This window comes from Pyrus communis, chromosome 9, assembly GCF_041283825.1.
Source record: "Pyrus communis isolate YQ-2024b chromosome 9, ASM4128382v1, whole genome shotgun sequence".
NCBI lineage: Eukaryota > Viridiplantae > Streptophyta > Magnoliopsida > Rosales > Rosaceae > Pyrus > Pyrus communis.
In genome coordinates, this window is record NC_142573.1 from 27,111,379 (window position 1) to 27,137,223 (window position 25,845).

General features: G+C 39.6%; 2 long non-coding RNA genes and 2 pseudogenes across 4 annotated transcripts; 2 read left to right on the forward strand and 2 right to left on the reverse strand.

The window, feature by feature from the left end:
• The first annotated feature begins 3,245 nt into the window (after positions 1-3,245).
• LOC148694520 (uncharacterized) lies at positions 3,246-6,620 on the forward strand (annotated as a pseudogene).
• A 3,069-nt stretch (positions 6,621-9,689) lies between these two features.
• On the reverse strand, positions 9,690-10,357 carry LOC148694521 (uncharacterized; annotated as a pseudogene).
• A 9,899-nt stretch (positions 10,358-20,256) lies between these two features.
• Positions 20,257-25,733, forward strand: LOC148694522 (uncharacterized). 2 transcript variants are annotated; one of them, XR_015966238.1, is made up of 6 exons: positions 20,257-20,490; positions 20,630-20,785; positions 21,014-21,108; positions 21,409-21,561; positions 21,898-21,949; positions 25,376-25,733. It is a non-coding gene; the product is annotated as an uncharacterized LOC148694522 (long non-coding RNA). The 2 variants fall into 2 exon arrangements; XR_015966237.1 differs by lacking the exon at positions 25,376-25,733 and having other exon boundaries at positions 21,898-22,374.
• LOC148694523 (uncharacterized) lies at positions 22,507-24,188 on the reverse strand. Of its 2 annotated transcripts, none has more exons than XR_015966241.1 (2): positions 24,079-24,188; positions 22,507-22,785 (listed from the first exon to the last, which is right to left on the reverse strand). It is a non-coding gene; the product is annotated as an uncharacterized LOC148694523 (long non-coding RNA). The 2 variants fall into 2 exon arrangements; XR_015966240.1 differs by lacking the exon at positions 24,079-24,188 and adding an exon at positions 23,069-24,047.
• Positions 25,734-25,845: the final 112 nt, after the last annotated feature.

Sequence of the window (25,845 nt, forward strand, 5' to 3'; positions counted from 1 at the left end):
AAGGAGAAGTTCAACTACTTCAGAGAAATGTTGGGAGTCAAATCAGCTGCCAGCTTAGAAGGAAGTATTGGTGCTTAAGCTTCTGCAACTATATTTGATCCAAGTTTTATGTGTCATTTCAATGTGTTTGTTCTTAGTTTGTAATATAGGGTCGAGAGTAAAACAAAGCTAATAGGCTAGATGTCTACCCCATGTCATAACAACTCACTTATAGGTGAGCATGTGTTGTGCACGTGAGCAGTGTGAGTTGGATGAGTGAGTGCGCCTCCAACAACTATAACTCACCTCCATTTTTCATTTATGTAAGCATCAATTCAGTTACACCTAAATCGAATCCATCCGAGTTTCTAGCATCACCATTCCTTCATGCTTTTCGAGCAGAGATCATCATCTCATTGATCTTCTGCTTGAATAATTTGCTCTAATACCTCTATTACCACACATAGATCAGAAACACTAACCAAAGGTGCAAAGGACAACAAAGATGGCGACTCCCATCTCTAGATGGGTCTGATTTTGTTCATCTTTAAAAGAATTCAGTTATTTTATTTTATTTATATTTTATTTATTTTTTTATTTTTTATAGCAAATATGATGAATGGCAGTCATGGTGATTGGTGTAGGCGAAGGAACATGAAGGAAAAAGAGTGAAAAGTTGCAGGGAGGAACAAATGAGGTGTTTTGTTGTGTGTTTAAAAGGTGTTTGGTCGTGTGTTTAAAAGAATTCTTAGAATACCAGGCGTATACAATTTTACATTTTTAAAATTAGATAATGTATATATTAGTTTGGTTCAAGAATGATTTTTTTAATAAAGAAAATATTAATAACATGTCTTGTATTCAGATTTATATATGATGTCAAAAACTAATAACGTTCTGTTTGATAGTAAATAATATCTTTGTAACGTAAAAGATAATGGCAGTATTGGTGGAGATGGTGGTTATGGCAAGAGTTGTGCTGGAAGCAATAGTGGTTATATATGTTGGTGGTAGGAGTGATAGGACATGCCCATCGGGTGCTAACAATAGTGGAGTGGGGAAGTGGCAAAAGGTGTTGTTGTGGTAAAAATGCTGGGGAGGGGTGTTATCGGCGACATTGATTGAGAGGTGATGATGGCGAAGATGGTAAACATTACGGTGGCCATGGCGGCGGAGGTGATGACGTGGAAATATTCTGTCTTCTAGGATCAAACATAGTTTTATGTTATTAGATATCTTCATAGGTTCCTATCTAGTTTTAGGTTAAGGTGGCATTGTATGATGATCCTAGGTGCTTTATCATCACTCTATGGCTGCTGACAAACTAAAGCTACATGAAAGACTTACCAACTTAGAAGCAGGAGGTGTATTGCATATGCAATCCTTTATTATCTTGTTTGCCGCCCACACCACCCAATGATATTCTAGTATGCTGCCGTCTTCTCCTAGTATAAATAGGAACCTTTGTAGTGCATATTAGGTACAACAAAAAAGAGGAAAACTATATAGATGAGAGATCCAGTAATAGCTAGAGACGGCATGCATGCAAATGATGGTTAAGTTGCATGGGAAAGTAGAAGGAAAGAGAAGGCAATTCAAAAGGGAGAAGGAGAACATCGGTGAAACTCTTGGAGCATATGAAATTGAGATTTTTATGTTTTAGATTATATAAAGAGTTATAACCTATAAGCACATATAGCCAGATGAATCATGTGTGATCGGACAAATTGAAAAAAGTAGAGGAAATTAAAAGACGTACCTTATACCTTATGCGCACTTATGAATGAGTAGGCTAGTTCTTTGCTTACAGAATACGACACTGAACACTGCAAAAAGGATAATCGGCCATCTGTTAATGAAGCAAAGCTGACCAGAGGCCAAAGTATCTAATTTTTGTGTTTCTTTGCCAAGTAAAGGCAATACCAAGGCGAAGATGGCACAAGGAAATCGATGGAGAACTAAAACCAGAAAGTTAAACCAAAACAAGGTGGTGCAATGAAGAGAGTGAAAGTATCTAATTTTTTTAATCGACTTTCCTGATTTTAGTACAGGCAAGAAAATTAGAGCAAAAGAAGGAGGTGCAATGAAGAAAGTGAAAGTGGTGGTGCAATGAAGAATCAAATGAAAAGAGCTGGAAGTATGCGAAGACAATCAAAGAAAGTATGTAGCTGTTGTTGGTTTGGCTAATTAGAATTTAGATTGCTGAGCAAAGACAAATATTATCAGTATGATAAATTATATATGAACGCATACATGAGAAACTTAATCCATGTTAGCCATTATCTAACTGTTAAGTATTAACTCATCGGGGAAAGAATCTGCGGTGGGCTTGAGGGATTCTTTGCCTGGATTGCTGCTATGGAGTTCGAACTTTAGATGTATTGGAAACCCTCCCAAGTAAAGTACCTGATGTGCATTGCTTCTTAAGAAAAGTAACCTTTGTCCTTAGCTTTATCCTCTAAATTGAATTCACCGTTTATTCCTCAACTTTTTGTTGAGAGGTGTCAAATTCGCATTTGAAAGGATTTTAATAGACTCTTAAATCAGGTGTGGTTAACTAGGATTTTAAAAGACTTCAAATTTATGGTATAGTCAATTGAGTTCATGTATTTTTAAATTGGCCAATTTTTGGTCATTGTGTTTGTTTATACCATACTTGACCAATCCCGAAACTATTAAGCACCGGTCAACAGCATACCGTCAAGGATCCAAGAGACTTTTCCTCCAACCAGGAGGCCAATCACAACACGACACATGTCGGTATCAGAGGCCAATCATAGCGTGACACGTGTCGATATCAGAGGCCAATTATAACACGACACGTGTCAATGTCAAAACAAAGCTAGAAACTCTCTTCTATAAAAGGGGATCATTCTCCCACAATAATCCCTAATGTCATTTGTACTAAACTATTCACTAGAACTCACTAAAAGAGAGCTTGAACCTATGTATTTGTGTAAACCCTTCACAACTAATGAGAACTCCTCTACTCCGTGGACGTAGCCAATCTGGGTGAACCACGTACATCTTGTGTTGTTTGCTTCCCTGTCTCTATTCATTTACATACTTATCCACACTAATGACCAGAGTAACCTAACAAAGGTCACAAACTTGACACTTTCTATTGTACCAAAGTCCTCGCCGATTTTGTGCATCAACTTTTGGCGCGGTCTGTGGGAATCGCACTTATTCCTACCCTCTCCAGCTTTGTCAAGCTGGTTTCCACCATTCGCACACTTTCCTTCAACCAGGCACCCCTCTCCAACATGGGGAGTGAAGGGAGCCACAGCACACAGAACGACACCCCCATTGCACTTAGTGCAAAGCAACGAAAGAAGGAACGAAAAAGGTTTGCTCTTCAGGCTAAAGTTGATGAGCTAGAGGCTCAGAACAACAAGATAGTGATAAAGAATGAGATCCTCCAGGAGCAGTATGAGAAGCTCTTCGAAATGCTCCATGAAGCTAGGCATACTCAAACACACGAACTCATCGTCCTCGGGGAAGTCAACCACCACCTGAGTGCCCCCCAACACGGGGGATCACCTGCCTTCAACATGGAAATCCATAATATGGAACGAGTTACTCATCAAGGTGTTTATCAACATGAGACTTCTCTCGACCCAGTTGCTTCAACCAGAAGCAGGAGAAGTGGAGGAAGGCACTTTCTTGCAGAAGGAGTAGAAGGATCAAAAGTCGTTTATCGCGACTGTCGGGACTTCCTAAGGCAACATCGAGAGAACCCTATGCACATAAGCTTGAAGGTCAATGATCCAAGGGTTTCTGAAAGGTTCGGTCCTCTTCCATGCCCCAAGCCAATTGCCAATCTAGGGAATGAGCGACATGTCCTAGAGGAATATGAAGGTACGGGGGACTTGGGGGCGTTTCGACAGGCTCGCCCTGGAAGTCACTACGATGAGTCCAAAGAAAAATCTCATGCCCTTGACCAAGCTTTCCTACTTCCAATAGGAGATAGAGACTTACGGAAGAAGGATCCAGCAGTACCTGACTCTACTCAGGAACCCCTTGTCTTACAATTCCTTGAGGAAGTAAACAAGTTGAAGGCCGAACGTCAGGCTGAAATACTTGACTGGAACCAACCTAGGCCTGGCCCTCTTAGAAGGAGGATCCTCGACACCCCCCTCTAGGCAAAGACAAAGTAGAAGCTTGGCTTACAACTTTACACTGGAATGGAGGACCCAATTGAGCACCTTAACCTCTTTGAGTCCACCATGGCATACCAGATGCACACTGACGAAGAACGATGTCTTCTCTTCCCCTCTACCCTCTCTGGCGGAGCTCTGAATTGGTATTGTCGTCTTCCACCTAAGACAGTAGACTCATTTGAGGAACTGAGGAAATTATTTGTCTCTCAGCACATCTTCCAGACAGATCGATTGTATTCCGCAGATGACTTGTACACTATTCGCCAGAAGCCGGATGAGTCACTATGAAAGCATGCCGGCTGCTTCAGCCATGAGCATTCTCGCTGCATTGAGGCAGATGACAAGACTGCCCTTAAAGCCTTCACGGTAGGCCTACGCGACTGTTTCTTCAAGTACATGATCAATGCTAACACTTGGAAGACTTACTATGAGGTAATGGCACATGCTTATAACCATGCCTCCGCCGAGGTAAAGACATATCAAGGGAAACCCCCTACAGCCATCCCTTATCAACAAATGGGGAGTGGAAGCCAAATCCAATCGAATGAGAAGACCTCAACCTTCCAAACAGCAGCGACGCTTCCCCCTGCCCTACTTAATACCTTGCCAAGTCAACAGGCGTATCATTCTCAGGGCAAGAGGAAAGACTTCCATCCTCACCAGTCTCACTTTAATAAAAAGAGTAAGGGGCATTATCGCGATAACCAAAGGTATCACCATGATAATACCCGCCCCCAGGCAGTCAATGCGATGGGCTAAACACTTGTCAAGAATGGTCATACCCCGAGGTATGAGACATACACACCTTTGAACGCCACATGCACGACCATTTACCCCAGTATAGCTCACTTGATACCAAAGCCAAGGTCGAGGGAGCCAGATTTCAAGTCCACGAAGAACACATGCATGTTTTGTGATTACCACGAGTATAATGGCCATGATGGCGAGAAATATATCACTCTCCGTGATCATATTGAAGCTTTGGCACGTGAAGGAAAAATTGACCAGTTCCTCATTCACCCTCCAAGGGATAACCGCAACCAACGCCAAGTGAATGTGATATATTCCATTAGCGGTGGCACACCCATATCTGAATCTTCCAACAGAGGCATGAAAAACAATGAACGAATGTTGAAGCCTAGTCACCAAGTGTTTCACGTGGAAGACATCAGAGGAGGCAAGTATCAAAAGCCTAACTGGGATCCAATATGTTTCTACCCTGAAGAAGAAAGAGGTATCATCTATCTTCACAATGACCCACTGATTGTGGAGGCTCACATAGCCAACTTTGATGTACGACGAATCCTGGTAGACACGGGGGCGTCGGTCAATATCATGTTTGCTGAAGCTTTCAAAACACTTAATGTAGCTCAACACTTGCTTAATCACTCAGTTTCTCCTCTGATAAGCTTCTCTGGTGATGTCATGCAACCTTTAGGGAGCGTACATTTACCCTTCACCATCGGTACAAGCTCATACACAGCCACCATCACCACTAACTTCTTGGTGGTCGACTGCCCAACGGCATACGATGTCATCTTTGGGCGCACAGGCATTAATGATCTCAAGGCCATGGTATCCACGCATATGTTGTTGATGAAATTTCCAACCCCCTATGGCAATGGTTACATCAGAGGAGATCAACTTAGTCCACGATCATGTTACAACACTTCAGTCAAGCAACAACACTTGCATGTACCCAAAGAAACACTTTCTATACATGACCAAGTCATCAAGACCAGCTCGGACAAAGCTAACTTGAATATTAACGGTGGTAACAATCAACCCAACGATCCTCGAGATGACTCTTTCACCCAGCAAGCACAATTTGTTGAAGAGTTGGAGAAGGTCTCTATTTCAAAAGATTATCTAGATCGCATAGTAAAGATTGGCACCACTTTGTCACCACCTATTCGGTTGGCATTGATCTCTTTTTTGCAAGAGAACACTGAAGTCTTCGCCTGGTCATACGAGGACATGCAAGGCATCTCTCCCGATATCATCTGTCATCGCTTGAGTATTGATCCCAAGACCAAGCCGGTGAGACAGAAGCGAAGATCTTATGATGTTGAACGATATGAAGCAATGAAGGCAGAAGTTGAAAAACTTAAAAGCATAGGCTTCATCCTTGAAGTCAATTATCCAACGTGGGTAGCAAATGTGGTCCTTGTTAAGAAAAATCCGACCAAGGAAAGTTTCTTGCTTCAAAAGATCTTGTGGAGAATGTGTGTCGACTACACCGACTTAAACAAAGGATGCCCGAATGATAGCTTTTCCCTTCCTCTCATTGATAGACTTGTAGACTCTACAGCAGGGTGTGAACTATTAAGCTTCATGGATGCTTACTCAGGGTACAATCAAATCCTCATGAACCCTTCGGACCAAGAACACACGACCTTCACTACTGATAGAGGATTATATTGCTATAAAGTCATGCCATTCGGCCTAAAGAATGCAGGGGCGACTTATCAAAGATGAGTCAATTCAATGTTCGCTGAATAGATTGGAAAAAGCATGGAAGTTTATGTTGATGATATGTTAGTCAAAAGCAAACATGCTGACCAACACATTGCCAACTTGTCTGAAACCTTCTCCACCCTGAAGAAGTATTGAATGAGGTTGAACCCCAATAAATGCGCTTTCGGTGTGGGCTCTGGAAAATTCTTGGGCTTCATGATTAGCCAACGAGGCATTGAAGCTAACCCCGAGAAGATCAAAACAATCATGGACATGAAAGAACCAATAACCTCAAAAGACATCCAGAGCATTACTGGCAAGGTGGCAGCCTTGACCAGGTTCATCTCTAAGGCCACAGACAAATGCGCTCCTTTTTTCAAAGCACTTAAGGGAAGTAAGAAGTACATTACGTGGACTGATGAATGTGCCAAAACATTTAAGAACCTCAAGGAGTACATGAGTAAAGCCCTTCTGCTTTCCAAACCTGAAGTTGGCGACACCCTAATTGTCTATCCATCTGTCTCAGCTTTAGCAGTTAGTTCAGTCCTCATTCGTAGGGATGGTAGTATCAAACGAACTGTCTACTACGCTAGCAAAGCTCTACAAGATGCGGAGACACGATACTTCAACATTGAGAAATTAGCTCTAGCATTAGTTATGTCTACTCGGAAACTTCGCCCCTACTTCCAAGCACACTCCATCATCGTGCTTACCAATCACCCTCTTCTACAAATACTTCAGAGTCCTGACACTTCGGGGCAAATGATCAAATGGGCCATAGCACTGGGAGAGTTTGACATCTCCTGCCACCCAAAGCTAGCTGAAAAGGGCCAAGCAGTTGCAGATTTCATTGCCGAATTCACTTATCCCGTTAACATTTCTCCTACACCTGAGGCAGCGACTTCATCACCCTTGGAAACCCGGAAGGTAGAACCAACACTCCCAGTATGGACTCTATATGTTGATGGCTCATCCAACCAACAGGGTTATGGAGCAGGACTAGTCCTGACTACCCCCGACAAAGTGGCAATGGAGTATCCTCTCCGCTTCAAATTCAAGGCGTCAAACAATGAAGCCGAGTATGAGGCCCTTTTAGCAGGCTTACATTTGGCCAAACACCTTGGAGTTAAACAAATTAATATCTTCAGTGACTCCCAATTAGTGGTTAACCAAGTCACAAACAACTTTGATGCTAAGGATAACTCCATGGCAGCGTATCTTGCGCAAACGCAGCTTTTGCTCAAGCACTTCCACTACCAGATCACCCAAGTCCCTCGAACGGCAAACAGTTATGCAAACGCTTTGGCTCGCCTCGCCTCAGCAGTGGAAGACAAGATTGGGAGAAAAATTCATGTCGAATTGTTGGCAACACCAAGCACCATGGTCACAAAAATGTGCAACTTGCAACAGGGGGATAGCTGGATCACCCTAATTTACAAATTCCTTGTTCATGGCACTCTCCCAAATGATAAAGTCCAAGCTAAACAGATTTGATACAAGTCTACCCGCTACCTGATCATTAATGACCAACTCTACAAGCGAGGTTTCAACCTATCATATTTACGGTGCCTCACACCTGCAGAAGCAGAAATTGTCCTTCGAGAAATACATGAAGGAGTCTGCGGAGATCATGCTGGATCTCGATCCCTAGCACACAAGGCTTTTCACCAAGGATATTATTGGCCAACACTCCACGAAGATGCCATCAGAATATCCCGCTCATATGATAAGCGTCAACGCTACGTAACTATTCATCACTCCCCTCCCGAGCCTCTTACTCCTATGATCAGCCCTTGGCCCTTCGCCTAATAGGGACTTGATTTGATTGGCCCAATGCCTGCAGGAAAGGGTAAGGTCCGCTATGCAATCATTGCAGTTGACTACTTCACAAAGTGGGCCGAAGTATAACCCTTGGCAACCATTGCTGAGGCAAAAATAGAAGACTTCAAATGGAAGAACATCCTTTGCAGATTTGGCATTCCTAATGCGATAATCACGGACAATGGGTGACAGTTCAACAACAAGAAGTTCAGGATGTTCTGTTTTAAGTTCAACATCAACTTATGTCTTGCCTCCCTAGCTCATCCCCAGTCTAACGAACAAGTTGAGGCCATCAACAAAATAATCAAGCGCACTTTGAAAACCAACTTGGACAAGGCTAAAGGTTGTTGGCCAGAATTTGTACCTCAAGTTCTTTGGTCATACCGCACTTCATATCGGACTTCAACAAGAGAAACTTCATTCTCACTTGCCTTTGGTATAATGGTTGTTGTCCCAGTTGGGCTTGAGCAAGCAACGTCCCGAGTACAGAACTACATGCAAAGTGAAAATGACAAACAACTCACCCTCAACTTGGATCTAGTCGAGGAACACAGAAACCATGCTCACTTGAGGAATGTCGCCTACAAGTAGCGCATCTCCAACTACTATGACTTAAGAGTCAAACCTCGCTCTTTCAAAGTAAGGGACTGGGTATTGAAGAAAAGACTACTCTGCAACAGAGTCCCGAGTGAAGGCACGCTTAGCCCAAATTAGGATGGACCCGTTTGAAGTTATTGGCATCAGTCGCCCTAATTCCTACAAGTTGAGGAGCTCCGATGGCAAGACCATTGGCCATCCATGGAACGCTGCTCACTTGAAGTATTATTACAAGTAGACTCACACTGTACAAGCGTTGAGCTACGGCCATTCGACATCCTATTTAATGAAGGCCATTTGGCATCAATTCAATAAAGAGGTGATTTAGGCAACTTGGTCTTAACTCCCTTACATCCCTACCACTGAAACGCTTAGGTTTGAAGCTTCAACACGAATACTTACAACATGAAATAAAGTCCATATATATGTCAACATGACTTATATCCAAACAAGGATCTATTCAAACATAACCAAACATTCATCAATGATAGTACAAATACTTGGCAAATAACATGAAAGCGCACAGTACAAGGTTACAAACATACACAAACAAAAAACCTTCAGCCTTATAACATGGCACATACCAGACAAACAATAAATTAGTACATCCAGAGTACATGGCACATGCCACACAAACAACAAACTATTACATTAAAAAAAAAAAAAAAGGCACTATGAGTCATCCTCATCTGAGGCCGAACCCCTGACAATATAACTCTGCATTTCAACAGCATCACCATCGCCATCATCCTCAGTATCTCCAGAACCATCCTTACTCTCCTAAGACTGCTCACCGACACTAGCCTCATTATCAGAGTCATCCTCACTACTAGGATCCACTGCGAGGACGAAGGCTTCACCTCTTTGTCGATACTCATCCATCTCATCACGGTACTTTTGGATAATGCTTCCATTATCGTAACGCTCAAGGACGGCCATCTATTTCCTTTTCTCAAAATTAGCCGCCCGAATGCAGTGAGGTCTAAAAGCATCTTGAAAGGCATGGGAACCTAAGAACTCCTGCACGGTAGCGTCCCTCTCAGTTGGGATACTCCTCTTTAGCTTAGAAACTTCAACCAAGGCACTATCTAACTCCCCTTTCACCTTGGAAACTTCAAGGATATTAGTCTCCAACTGTTTCTTAGTCCCCTCCAGTTGTTTCTTGAGCCTCACGTTCTCACCATTTCGCCTCTTCAAACTCTCAAAGTGTTGATCTTTGAGGCGGATGGCCTCAGCCAAACTTTGCTCGTTTTTCTAGCATCATTCACAAGCTGGTTATTCTCTTTAAACTTTGCCTTGTACCGCTCGACCTTTCGTAATCTGTCGTCATACTCAGTCATGACCTACATGACAAGATGATCGTCACTACCAAGAAAAAGAGGGAAGAAAATAAAGAAATGACAGAATAACACTTACATAAGAAGATATCCTCATCATCCGGTCATGATCTGATTCATTCTCATCTAGCGGCTCGCCAAGCTCGTCAACAGTGGATCGACGTCCTGCCAAGCAATTATTGACGTACCATAAACTACTTGGTTGCATGGCAACCTTCAAATCTTTCCAATGGATGCTGCCAACCTCTTCCTTATACTTCCTCTTACAGCTGGAGCTAGGGTCACCTTCTTGGTCAATGGACTTCATGGTTGGAGGAAAGATGGGCTCGATGGTAGGAAGAGGAGGCAACAGTCGTCTCTCCTCCTTTGCAACTATGGCAGCAGCACACCCGATAGCCTCAGCTTCAGCTCTTTTTAAAGCAGTGATCTTAAGGACCTCCTCTTGCGACTTAGGTCTAGGGGCTAGCCTCACCCAGTGTTTATGAGCTCCCTCTTAAAACAAAATGTCATCTACGGGAACTAACATGGGTGTTTTCCCTTTCTTGGTGCTAATCCCCCCTTTCTTGCTCACTTTCTCCACTGAACAAGAAAAATCAAAGTAAATAATGCAACTTTGTAAAAGAAGGAGAGGGCGAAACGGAGGATACAACTTACTTGCTCGTCTCTGGCACTCTGACACTAGGGGTTGGAAACCGTACTTTCGAAACAAAGGTCGTAGCTTGCCCAAATGTCTATCCTCCTTAGGCACCCTTAACACCTTCTTTACATCAGCCAATTCCCGTCCAGATAATTTGATGTTGCCTCAAGTTACTGCATGAAGGAAAATGTTAGACGCAAGAAGATACTACAACAAATAGCAAACAATGCGAACAATGGATACATTACAACCTACAGTCTAGAAGTGAGTAAGAACACGTCGCTCAGGCGTGACACCTTTAACATACTTTCAATCATCATAAAGAAAGGACCAACGATTTTTCCAAGTGCAGCACGTCTTTTTCTTACCAAAGACAATACGCTCTCTCTCATTCCGACATGCACACTCGGCATATCCTGGGCATGCTTTCATTGGGCGCATCTTATAGCAGTAGCGCCACTGATAACATCCGTTGCAACTAAGGGTGCAAAGGCAACTTCATCCCTAAGGTCAATAATATTTGAGTATAGAACATGACATGACCCTTGGGCAGTTCAGAGGGCAATTCTTCATGATGTACCAAACGCATTCCTACACTGCGGGGGCTACTACATGACTGTCTTAGAGCTTCAAGCTGCTTTTCGCTATTTAACAAGTTTTTCTCTAAAAGGTCCGCTATGAACTCAGAGCGAAATATGGGTATGGCGTCAAGAACAACCCCCTCACCCACTGACATTGAGGAAGAAGCAATATTGGCTAAAGTTTGACAATTGCGAAAATCATCCAACGTTTCTTTGGTACAAGACTCCAACAAAGGCCCTGAAGACTCCAACATTGCAAGCTCAAACCTAGAGCTAGAGCTAGGGGAGCCCTCATCACTAGGACTTCCAGACTCTGACATCTACAACAAACAGAAACAAACTCTATCACTACATGAAAGATCAAAACATAAGGAAGTTCCTAGGGCATGAAGAAAAAGCTCAACCAGTTCATCATGTTCTTAAACAAATACATGAACACTTAAACAATTCAACTAGAATGAAAGCATGCGATCGAGTGGAAAAGGTTACCAACCTGACGATGATGCAAAGCAATGTCAGAATCCCTCTCAACTAGAAAACACTCTATCTTCCAAAATTACTACAAAATAAGCAAATGAAGGCAAGTTCAAGAGTGAAGACTTATCATTCTTATATAAGTTCAACAAGACCAAACAAATTCAAAATTCAAATTCAAACCATGAGAAAGTCCCACATGGAAAGTCTTCAAACTTCCACAAGCTAGGGAATTTCAAACTTCAAATTTTTTGTTCCCCCCATTCTCACAAAAAAAAAAAAAAAAACAAAAAACAACAAATGTCAAAAGCCTCACACTCTTGATCAAGATAGTGTGAAGCAAAACCAACTTATGGTGCCAACAAAAGCTTCAACAAGTGAAGGGCAACAACAAATGTCAAAAGCCTCACACACTCTTGATCAAGATAGGGTGAAGCAAAATCAATTTATGGTGCATGAAATTAAATTAAATTAAATTAAGCCATTATACAACATTAAATTAAATATTATGTACCAACATTAAATAACATTAACCAACATACAAATTATACAACATAAAAAAAACATTTAACAACATGAAACTTAAACAACATTTTTAAAAACATTTACCAACATAAAACTTATACGCCTACTCCATGCTTCTTCTGGCCCAAAGATGTGCAACAAGATCCTGTTGTAAGTACTTATTTGTGGCACGAGAACGTATCATTTTATAGCGCCTCATGTACTCATTTACAGAGATACTACCAGTTCTTAGATTGAAAGGAAAATTAGGCCCATCACATATTTTTTCATGAGCCCCTCTTGACCTATTTGGATCTTCTTGGTTGTCATCAGGCTCTCCATCAATATACCTATCTCGCTCATCCTCCACTATCATATTGTGTAATATGATGCAAGACATCATGATGGAGTCCAAATTTTCTCGACTCCATCCTCTTGCCGGTTCACTAATGATCTTCCACCGTGCTTGTAGAATACCGAAAGCTCTCTCAACATCTTTCTGGTATGCCTCTTGGTGTAAGGTAAACAACTTTTCTACGTCATTCCTAGGGTTTGGAATTGCTTGGAGAAGTGTCACCCACTTTGGGTAGATGTCATCTGCCAAGTAATACCCCATATTGTATTGATGGTTGTTAATGTAGTAGTCAAGTTGAGGTGCTTTACCTTCCGTCAAGTTATTGAAGAGGGGTGAACGCCCAAGAACTGTAATGTCATTTTGGGATCCAAGGACTCCAAAGAAAGCATGCCAAATCCATGTGTCATATGAGGCAACCGCCTCTAACACAACAGTTGGCTTTCTCGACCTTCCGCTAAAGCCTCATTGCAATCCGGTGGGACATTTCTTCCAATCCCAATGCATGTAGTCTAATGACCCTATCATGCTCGGAAACCCACGATCTTTAGCTTTGTGAAAGAGCCGATTCAGATCTTTTTGATTTGGCTCGCAGAGGTATGCGTCTTTGTAAACCTGAACAATTATGTCACATAATTGTTCAAGAGTATGAAGGCATGTAGACTCAAACATACCATAGGTTTCATCCATCGAATCAGCTGGGGAGCTATGGCCATCATTCGAAGTGCAACAGTAACCTTCTGATGAGGTGAGAAACCAAGATGGCCTGCTCTGTCCTACTTCTGTCAAAAGTATGGATTACCTGTTGGAAATCACGAAGTAAACGCTCGAAGACATGACACCTCATCCGGAAGCGACGTTTGAAATCCCCTTCTATGTACTCCGAGTTGTGGTTGAAGTAGATGTTCATCAGATTAGCATGCGTCATCGCTCTGTTTCGTGGTTTGTAAGAGCAACCAGCAATAGAGCCACCCTATTGAGGTTGTTCCTCAGTTGGCTGTCACACCATGGCTGCTGCTCTGTTTTGTTTGTTGCACCTTACTTTTTCTTGATCATCAGACTCCTCATCTTCTCGTCTCATTTGCACCCATTTTGCTTCCAATTTGGAATTGAATAAGGACCCCCAGTTGGAATCCGAAGAAGATCCAAAGTTGGAATTCATTGCAAACTTGAATTGAAAAAATTGAATTGAAATAGATTGAATTCAAAGTTGTGTGAATTATAGCCTAATATCCACCTTATTTATAGCAAAAAAGAAAAAAATTCAAATCCAATGGCTAATTGACGTCGGCATGATGTCAGCTACCAACGGCTAGCTGACGTCACTTAGCCATTGGATTTGAATTTAAGTTGTAGTTTTGAAATAATAAATTATGTTTGGCCCTATGACCCTTTGGCCCTCGGTTGGAGATGATTTTTTGTGACAGGGCTAAAACGAGCCCTATGGCCCTTTGACCCTCGGTTGGAGACGGAGGCAAATATGGCCCGTACTGTCCATTAAAATATTAATATCTTGGAGGACCAGAGGGCTAAAATGAGCCATCTAGTGCGTGCTCCAAAGATTATTCATTATTCATTTATGAATCTAGTAGCCAAGGTGGAGGTGGAGACACGAGGGGCAACTCTTAGAAGCAATTCAATGTAGCCAACTAGTGTGTGCTCATGGTTCTTTGCTCAAGGCGGTTGTTTGGCTTGAGGTATTCCGCTGTATATAATCCTAGCTTGAGTAATAAATATATTTTGCAAGTTCATATATTACTAACAGGAGATGCCTTGAAAATTTGAAAACAAAAAATAAATGGAGGCCAAAGATGCTCATTTAATAACAATTGAGTATAAGTTACTACCTTCTCAGTTAAAAAGAAACATTGTTTGATTGGTGTATTGTGTCCCAACTCGAGTTTTTCTTGGAATCTTGAAACTTCGGAAGCAAAAAATCTCCACATTACCATATGTAGTGGAATTCAATTCGTTGAGTAACAACCACTTGGAAACATGGAGCCCTAAATAGAAACTTCTCAGTTGAGGCACTTTTCGGACATTCAATCCAGTTACTTTAGGGAATACAAACTTAGTTACTATTGTTTCAAGTCTATCCTCCTTGGCAACCACTTCCTCCAACCCACAATTCTCAACACTCAACTTTGTCAGTAGCTGTAGACCTTTGCCCACCGAGGCTGGAAAGATATTTTTCAAACTCTCACACGAATCGATCTATACAAAATCTAGATTTGGAGACTCAAAAGTTTTCAACTAATTGATAGATGTTTTCTCAAAAGATCAGTTGAATTACCAATTGTAGTGACTGACTTGCCATATCTCCTTATACATAATGAAGAAAAATGTAGTGAGCAAGAAACATGCATCTTTTTAAGTAGATTAATTCTCTCCAAACAGATCTACAATTTTGTTAGAATAAATCCATATTCATGAAAGGAACAGAACATACCTCCCCTTTCATGAAAGGTTTCGTAGGCTCACCAATTTCATTCTCCATAATGATTTCTTCGGCTTCTATATATGTCGTTACTTGCTTTTGAGTCTTTGCAGTTACAACAAAGGAGTTGCGGTTGGAGGAGAAACCAATAAGCATCGGTACATTCCACAACGTCAAACATCATAATTTTCAAAAGGCTCAGCTCTGAGATACCTAAAGCATACACCAACATTCCAACTTATCCAAGAACAAGTTATTCAGGATAAGGCTAGCATCCGAAACATATATGTCTAATGCAGTTAGCTGAGACAAGTGCTTCCGTTCTGAAACACTAATATTATGTCTTCCATTGTTCAAAGCTGTTTATTCCCATTCTCAAGTCTTCTAGTCTTTTCAAGATTGATGAAACATTAGGTGAAATCAGTATAAGTTCAGAGCAACCACTCAAATCTAACAACTGTAGGCGAGTCAATTCCCCTATTTCATCGGGCAAGTCTTTAACTTGGGAGTGTGCAAGGCTAAGAATTTTCAAGTTTCTTAGCTCTCCAACTAGAACTATATGTTAGACTACATTTGAATGACAATGTGATAACAACTAGGTTTCTTGAAGTACACGTAACTCATTGTACGAGTTGTGTGGTTAAAGGAATTTGAGATCCCTTATATAATAGGAGTCGTGGAGTTTAATAATTGTGTAGCCAATTAACTGAGGCTCTTATCAAGTATATACTAAAATATGAGAGTCACGATGGGACTTAAACTTATTAAGGAAATAGAGTTTATCACTACTACTGATAATAGGCTGGTATGACTGAAACTCTAAGATGATAATATATGTATACACACACACACACACACTTCCACACAACAAGACTCTCAAGAACTAAACCTTATTCACTAGTAGAGATAATCAATGTGTGCTGGAAGTAGAAGATGGATTTTCTTGATCATTCAATGGCAGCTTCACCAAGTAAGTCATTTATGCAGACTACATGGTGTTGTGTTTTGAGATTGATATATCAAGTTGCTTATGGTTGTAATCCTATTACTACGTTGATCTATTGTTGGCTCATCAATAAATGTTAATTCCAACATGTGGTATTAGGGATCACTTTTATTGAAGACTGATAGAGTTTTGACAAATACAAAGCCATATACAATCCTAGACAAAATATTGCTTCTGTTGTATGTTCTTACCTTATCAATCTGCTACTTACATCAATCAAAACATGGTAATAGGCTACCTGGTATTCCTCGAGCTATGTTTACTATATTTTGCAAGTAATCTATTTTAATGGAGATGACGACAACGCTGGAACAACTAGCGATATCAGAAGACCTTTTGGGTTAATAATATGCTTGTCAATACTGAACTGACAAACATAGTGTGAATTATAAACAAGAATTACAACATCTAATCTACTCAAAAGTGTTTGGATTGTTGTTTTTGGCTTCTTGTTCAACTGATTGGATATGTGGTTTATTTGTATTAAGTGAATAATAATCTGCTCAAAAGTGTTTATTTATTCAAGTCAAACAAGTAAATCAATGTATAATGAGTCATTAAATTGACAAGATTGCACCCTTCATCTGCTCGAAAGTGTTGGAGTGGTGCAAATTGCCCTTTTTCTTAATGAATTAGGTATGCAAACCTAGTATAAATGGTTTCTGTCCGAAGATGATACCATGTTTATATGATTATGATTGGGAAAATATTGAAACAATAGTTTTCCTTGTTTGATTAACTAACTATTGAATAATATTGTTTTCATGTCTTGCATCCAGCACCCCACATGACGTATCTTAACTTCACTAATATAGAGACCTTGATTGGCTCCAACTTTAAGAAGTGGAAGGAGGACATTGAGATTGTGCTTGGACTTATGGATCTTAGTTTGGCATCAAGGGAGGAAAAACCTACAGCCATCACTGTTGAGAGTACTGCAGACCAAAAGTTGAAGTTTGAAAAATGGGAAAGGGCAAATTGAATGTCCATGATGATCATGAAGAAGGCAATGGTTTAGTTGGTTAAAGGGGGCATTCCTAAGAATGACAATGCAAAGGATATCTTGGCTGCAGTAGGAGAGAAATTTAAGGAGTCAGAAAAGGCAGAAACTAGGACCTTCCTTACACAAATCACAGCAATGAAGTACAATGTGTGGGAAGTGTTAGAGAGCACATCTTGAAGATGGTTGGTCTTGCCCAGAAACAAGGATCTTGAGGTACCTATGACTGATCAATTTTTAGTCCACATGGCTTTGAATTCTTTACATGCTAAATATGGGCAGCTCAAAGTCTCATACAACACTCAAAAGGAGAAATGGGGTATCGATGAACTGATTTCAATATGTGCTCAAGAGGAGGATTGGCTAAAAAAGGACAAGGTTGTGGATGTGAGTTTTGTGCAAGCTGAAAAACGCAAAAATGACTCTACTTTTGGTTCAACCGCGTCTGCTGGTAAGAAGAAGAAGAAGAAATAAATTTTTTCTTCATTTAAAAATGCTAATACCTCTAAGGGATTTCATAAAATTAAACCTGTTAATGCTGAGATTGAGAAAGAAAAAAAAGTGTTACTTTTGTAAAGAGACAAGTCATTTAAGAAAGAATTGCAGTGGATTCAAAAATTGGCTTGTTACAAAAGGTAATATAATAAATGTTTTTGTGTGTGTTGAGTCAAATTTAGTTTTTATTCCTCTTCAAAGTTGGTGGTTTGACACTGGGTGTTCCATTCATATAACTAATTCCTTGCAGGATTCTAAAAAACAAGGGAGATAAACAATGAAGTCTACAATGTATATGTAGGAAATGGGAGCAAAGTAGCTGTTAAGTCCATAAGAAGTGTCAAATTAGTTTTATCATCTGGTTTTGTTTTAGAATTGAGTCCAATACTTTATGTACCTTCCATAAGAAGGAATTTGATTTCTGCATCTAAGTTAGTTAAGTCGGGCTTTACCTTTATTGGTGACAATCATTATGTAAAGTTTTACCATTCAAATGATATTAATAAATTGCTTGGCAATGCTTATCTTGAAATTGATATGTGGCAACTAGATTGTTCATACAAAAATGAATGCTTTAATGTTCAAACGGTTGGTCTAAAAACAATGTCCACTTCTGAAAAATCCTCCATGCTTTGGCATAAAAGGTTGGGACATATATCTAAAGAAAGAATCATCACCTTGACAAAACAAAATATGTTGCCACAACTTGATTTTAGTGACTTCAAAGAATGTGTTGATTGTTTCAAAGGAAAACTCACCAACACTAGAATATTAGGTTCAAACCGTAGTCAATCCCTGCTAGAAATCATACACACTGATATATGTGGACCTTTTCCAAACAAAACCATTTGTGGAAAATCTTATTTCATATCTTTTATCGATGATTTTTCACGTTATGCATATGTTTATCTCATCTTGGAAAAATTTGAAGCTTTGGACTGTTTTAAATCTTTTCATTTAGAAGTTGAAAAACAACAAAAAGACAAATTAAAATTGTGAGATCCGATAGAGGTGGATAGAGGTGGTGAGTATTTTGGCAGGTACATTGAGGTTGGACAACACAAAGGGCCTTTTGCAACTTATCTTGAACAAAACAGCATCATAGCACAATATACCACCCTTGAGACCCCTCAACAGAACGGGGTGGCCAAAAGAAGAAATCACACCCTCAAAGATATGATAAGGTCTATGTTTGCACACTCACAACTTCCTATTTTCCTTTGGGGATAGGCGTTAAAAACAGCAACATATATCTTGAAATGAGTGCCAAGTAAGTTTGTTAATTTGGTACCATTCGAAACATGGATTGGAAGAAAACCGAGCTTTAACCACTTCCATGTTTGGGGATGCAAAGCCAAGGCAAGATTCTACAATCCAACCGAGAAGAAGCTTGATCCAAGAACTACAAGTTGTAGGTTTATTGGATACTTAGAAAAATAAAAAGGGTTTAAGTTTTATTGCCTTAATAGCCATTCGAGAATCATGGAGACACACAATGCTAAATTCCTCAAAAATTTGGGTGAGAATGATGATTGCTCCCCACATAGCATATCATCAGATTTTGAAGAATTACCACCTCAAAGTGAATTTCTTGAGCGGCGAGAAACTACAGTGAGTATTCCTTTCAAGTTGCAAACATATCTCCCACATGATAACCTTCATGAGTAGCAAGTAGGAGTGGTGAATGAACACCAAACTCTCCATGAAGGAGCACAAGTTCTTGACACTGCAGACATGGCACATGACAATGTGATTGATTCCATAGTTATCCCTGCTGCTACACCAATTGAGGCACCTGTTAGATAATCACAGCGAGTTCGCAAGGCAGTTACGTTACCAGACTTCGTGTATCTTAATGAGGCAGAATACAACGTGGGTGATGATGACGATCCTATATCCTACCACCAAGCAATTTCAAGTGCAAGGTCAAAGTTATGGAACGAAGCCATGTCTATAGAGAAGAATAAAGTGTGGAGCTTAGTGCCAAAACCAACAGGGATTCATAAACTTGTAGGACGCAAGTGGGTCTTCAAGACAAAGAGAGATTCAGAGGGCAAAGTTGACAAATACAAAGCAAGACCGGTGGCAAAAGGCTTTACGTAGAGAGAATGAGTTGACTACAACGAGATTTTCTCCCCAATCTCAATAAAAAAAATTAGATAAAATAACTTTAAATATAGTAGTAGAGATGAAATTAGCAATTTTTAATAATTTTAGAGACTTATTTTATCGAAAAAATAATTCAAGATCTAATTTTTACTGGAATGAAGTGATAATATAGAAACTAAATCGACATTTCACTTTTAAAAATATATTCATACATTTATATTTACTTTTAGTTATAATTATTATAAATTAAAGGTTGCTATAATTCTATACGCTGATTAAATTTTGGTTATTTTTTCATATTTTTCCCTTCCTCACAGAAGTCCGCCTAAGAGCGAAGAAGATCCTGTTCCCTCAACTCGCTGCGAGCTCTGAGGCACCTCCACCCCTTCCAATCCGCCAGCGTCAAAACACTCACAACCTGTTAGTCTTTACTCCTCAAACAGTCAAACCCACTTCTCTTTCCCTCTCCGTCGCCGTCTGCCTTCACACCTTCGCACAACATATATGTCTTTCGAAACTACCAGAGCAGCCGCAACCTCGGGTAATTTACTCTTTTGTGTGTAATGGGTTGGTGTGTTATCGGTAAAATCTTAAATAACTTGCAGATTTGATTTGGATTTTGCTTGTTTGTGGTTTTTGAAATTATGGTTTGTTTTTGGGATTGGAATTTGGGATTTTAGAGACTTTATGTGAAGTCAGTGATCAAATTTGGATTCCAGTGAAGTCGGTCGTGAAATCCCTGGAATACCAAAGCCGAAAAACCTCGAGATCGTTCAAGTTTTGCTGCCGTTATGCAGTTAAAGCTTCAGTTTCCATTTAAATTTTGCCATGTTGAGGTAAGCTCTCTGCTAAACGCTTCTAATTCATCCTTTATTTCTTTTTTCATCTGGGCAATTTTTTTGATGGATTTATGTATTTTTTTCCTTTGAATTCAAACTTGAATCTGAATTACGGATTCAGAAGAAACAAATTGATGATTTTTTTTAATTTGCGTGTATGTTGGTCCTGTCACCGCATGATTTGATAACGTGGCCCAGAAGCTAATCGTTTCTGTATGCTTTTAGGGTTGCAGACCTGGACCGTTGAAAGGAGAGGATGAAAAGCAACTGCAGAAAAGCAGCAATGGAGACCCGGCAGTAGCATATTCAAGTCGATCTGGGTAATCTCATGGCCTTCGAGCCTCATCACAGCTTCCCCACTATCCCCTGCTCCAAGTTATTTTTCTTTACTTATTCAATAAATCTCTATTTTTGGTAATATTTTTGTGTACTTCTGAGTTTTTTAAAATTATTGCTTTTGAGAAATTAATTAAAATTTAATTTGGAAATTGGGATTTTATTTGCATTAATCCCAGAAGTAAAGTTGCTGAATTTAAGCGAAATAGTGAATTTTTCACACTATGCTGATAGGTTTTTGTTCAGTGGGTCAAATTCTGATTTTGTTTTTTCATGGTATTTAGGGAGGAATTAGTGAAGGAATGTATAACGAAAAAGGGACCGAGTTGGTTTAAGCTATTACGAATAGTCTTTTCAACTTACATTCAACTGAAGACATAGACGGTCCCATTGTGCGGTTGTCGCTTCCCGAAGCTAAACTGCTGACATAGAAGAATGTAAGTCATTCCTCTTAGTTTATGATTCTCCAACGATGTTTTTTGATAGGTTTGATCATGTATATGAGCATTTGATAGTGAATGCATGTATAATGCTTCACAATTGAAAAGCAGTGGAATGGTAGTTTCAGGTTAATTGTCAAGATTTTTGTTGATCCCTTTTGTTGTGCTGCCAATTTACGGTTCCTATCATGTAAATTGGTTGACTAAAATGTTAGTGTATGCAAAAGGGTTGTTGATGCTGCTGGTTTTATTCTATAACCGATTTAAGAGTTGCTATTGTATTCTTAGCATAAACGTCTGACTGCCAATGACATTTTCTTTTGTTTTCTACAGCTGCCTGTGCCTAAACCTCCAACAAAATGGGAAACTTTTGCCAAAACGAAAGGTAAATCATTACTGTAGGAGTCGAACAGTACCTTTCTTGTGTTTCTTTTTTCTTTCTTCTTCCCCCCTTTAAGGCTCTGTTTTGGTTTCTCATATGTGGCCATTTGGTCGTTGAGAAATGTAGTTGGATTTAAGATTTTGAGACATTAGAAAATCCTTTAGGAAAATGACACGATTTGGCATTGGACTTGTCAAGTTGTGATAAGATAAGCCATAGGTATCCACACTCACCATTTATAGAATTGTTGTAGGGATTTCCCCCAAGAGATGGTTGCGTGAGACATTGAGAATGTCACGCCCCGATCCCGACATACGTCTAGGATTGACACGTGACGTTGCCAAATACTTGTATCTAAAATATACCCCGCCTCCAGAATATGGCAAATCACAACTCGAGAATTGAATTGCATGGTAATTTTTCGTACACTTTATGGCTGCATCTGACCTCCTCGTTAGATTACTTACGTACCCTAAATAGGGATCAAGCCATTCGTAGTTCGTCGAATCATGCCTTCTGTTATGGCAATGCATGATATGAATTCCGGTGATACAAGTAAGTTCAAAAGAAAATAAATAAATATGCATACAGTATCCTTAATAAGAAGCAATTCCATCCGTTCCAGGTTTTATACATACATATTCGTTCCAACTTCAGACGTGCAACGGGTCTGATAATGTTAAACAAATGGAGGCCTTAAATAGATATTTCATACACAGGACAATTACCATATATGCATTTTCAACATTCATACCCTAAAGGTCATATTGTTTCAATGTTAAAATAGGCATCTGTAAAGTTGGGAGAGCATTGGTTTGTCCAGGGCATATAATCTAATACTGCATAAAAGTAGCAAGAAACAAAATATATGTTAACAACCTGCTCGAGTGCACAACTATAGAAAGCTCTATCAAAGATCATAAGCAATATTTAGTATAAACAGTCGTAGAGCTTCACTCTTATCACATGTGCAGTCAAACTGATCTCCAATTTAAAGTCTAAAAGTCATGCATCCTTGCGGATATACTATGTATATAAACCACCAGAAGAGGACCTGATGAGTTCTACAAACGTAATATAGAGTAGCTATGGAAAGACTAAAGAAAATATGAGAATCTTTACCGATAATTGGCATGCCATAGGTTTGGCAAATGAAATCACACGTTTGCCCGATGGTTTGGATCAACCTCAATCCCTTTCTTCTAATCCAGTTGCAGACAAGGAGGCATGAAGCGGATTTCCTCTCTCTATTACTCGAAGTCATAGAGGGAGATTAACAGGAAAAAAGAAAAGAAACGGAGGAGCTCTGCTATAACTTGTTCCTGTAACGATTCAATCTCATACCTTCTCTCTCTCTCCCCTCTCTGCACCTTGAGAATTTTTTATATGAAGGATGCGTATGAAAGAGTTCAACTAACAGCTGAGATATGCGGAATAACATTTTACAACCCCCTTTATGCTATCAATAAAAGAAACAAATGCCAATGTAGACAATCAGACACATTTGGTTGCCATTCTTTTTCCCATATGTATGTAAACACATTGTAAACAATTCACTGCCCATATGTGTGTTCATACCAGGGAGAAAATAACCATTGCGCTAAAGCAATAACCTTAAGGCTAATCAATAGAACTAATATCGTCTAGCTACATTGTACCACATGTTAAGAGATCCAACAAGCATTATGCACGCGTATAGCAGAATACCGTAAGCCTGTGCACACACAGTACCAGCCTTTCAATCCTAAATAAACACAATCTGCCAAATCTAACCGAAGTATACTACGAACTTGAAATGCAGATTAATCCTGGTGACCAATGCCAGTACAAAACCAAACTAAGACTTCAATAAACACCCATTAAACTAATTCGAAGTCAAAATGTGTCAAACATTCAAATTGCAAACTATCACTAGAGGGCATAGAGTACAAACTAAGAGATCCACTAGCTGGCGTGCAACCACCATTTATTCACCAGAATTAAACTAAACTCACCACCTCCGCAAACACCCAATTACCCAAATCGATAGAGTAACAAGAAATATTTCTGAAAAAAAGTTCGGAAAATTTTGAATCAAAGACGGGTAAGTGAGGGATTCATGAATTGAATAATCAAATGGACAAAGAAAGCACCTTGACGAGGAGGAGGATTCCCTGTGAAGTTGAGCTTTTCTACTTTTTCCTCCTTCTTTCCTTTCTTGTCGATCCTTCTCCCATCCCCTCTCTCATTTTTTACTCTTTCTTTTCTTTCCTTCCATCCCAGCCACACACGTGGCTTCATAGATCTTTGCTCCAGAAATCTAGAGCTTTCGAAATTGAAGAAACTTACCAAAATATCTTTAACTTTAAATGTTAATAATTCCTTCGTTATAGCTTTGTTTCACTAACGGTTTGCACCTATGCGTTCGTGAGATCGAGTTCTATTCAAAAATATAAATTGTGACCTCAAAAGGCATACGGATTTTAAATAACCAATTTCCAAACTTCACTCTTAGTAACTAGTTTAATTAAAATCTAAATTCAAATAAATTAATATAATTTTACAAAAATAATATAAAATCTTAATAATACCAATAATTATATTATAACAGTGAAATCCAGGAACAGAGAACCTATAAATTTGAAAGTTGTTCCTAGTCTGAAGGTATCACTCTGGAGAGAGAATTGCTCCTAAGGTCCAAGTTGTAACTCAGGAGTAAGTCACCAATATGTGCCGGTATTTCCCTAGTCAAGTGGTTCTGGCTCAAGTTTAGAAGCAGCTGTTTTGTCATTTGACTGAGCTCACGTGGGATTGGACCTGAAATTTTATTTCAACCCATACGCGCAAGTGTGAAGCTTATGCATTTTCCCCACTGTGGTGAGAGTGTACCAACAAACTGGTTCTCATTAAAAGCAATGAATTCAAGAGTGGAAACACCAAATGCATTTATAATGTTCCCGGTAAATCAGTTCCCATCAAATCGGACTTTAGACAATGTCGAACAATTCCTCAAGCACTCGGGCAAATACCCTGTTAGATTGTTATTGTTCACTTTAAAACTTGCAAAGTGAATCCGATCCACAACTCTGGTGACAGTTACAAAAACCAAGTTCAAAGCGATTGAAGGGTTTAAGGAATTCTCACCAAGGTCAAGGTAATGAAGCTTCCTGAGGACCTGAGGTCGCCTTTTTCGATGGAATTTTCCCTTTAAGGGAATTTTGAGATAGGTCAATATTTTTGCAGTCCACACATTAAACCAATATCTTAAGGGGTTCGGCCACTGATGTGTATTTGTCCTTGGTAGACTTTGAAAAGTCTCATCTTTTTGTTCTTGGTTACATTCCCTTTAATCTGTCCTGTTTGTACGTTTGGTTCAAGTCTGTCTCCTTATTGTTTCGTTTGTTCTCATCTGTGAGGATGGTTTTTTATTGTTTGTGTGATGTTTTGCAGGATTCATAGATAATAGATTTGGTATGGGCTGCCATGCGTGTAACTGTCGTTTCATTTAAAACGGTCTACAACGACATCCATTATTTAGGTTGCTTGTTGTCGTAGGGTTGAAGAAATCTCTCTGTTTTTGCCAGGGCTGCTGAGGGTATTTTTCTGCACATATTCTCTGTCTTTCTTTTGTTTATCTGCGGCTTTCATGCTGAATTATTGCTCTTTGAATTGTTTTGAGGATAATCAATTGCTCAAATTGTTCAAATTTTGTAATTCAGTGACCTTTTGTGTTCATTTTTGGTTTGGTTCTTATTTGAAACAAATTGAATGGAATATTTGTAACCAAAATAATTGATTTTTCTAATTGCCCAAATTGTTCAAATTTGGTAATTTAGTGTGCTTTTATGTGCATTCTAGCTTGGTTCTTATTTGAAATGAATCGAATCAAATTGAATATTCAGTGAGCTTTTATGCACATT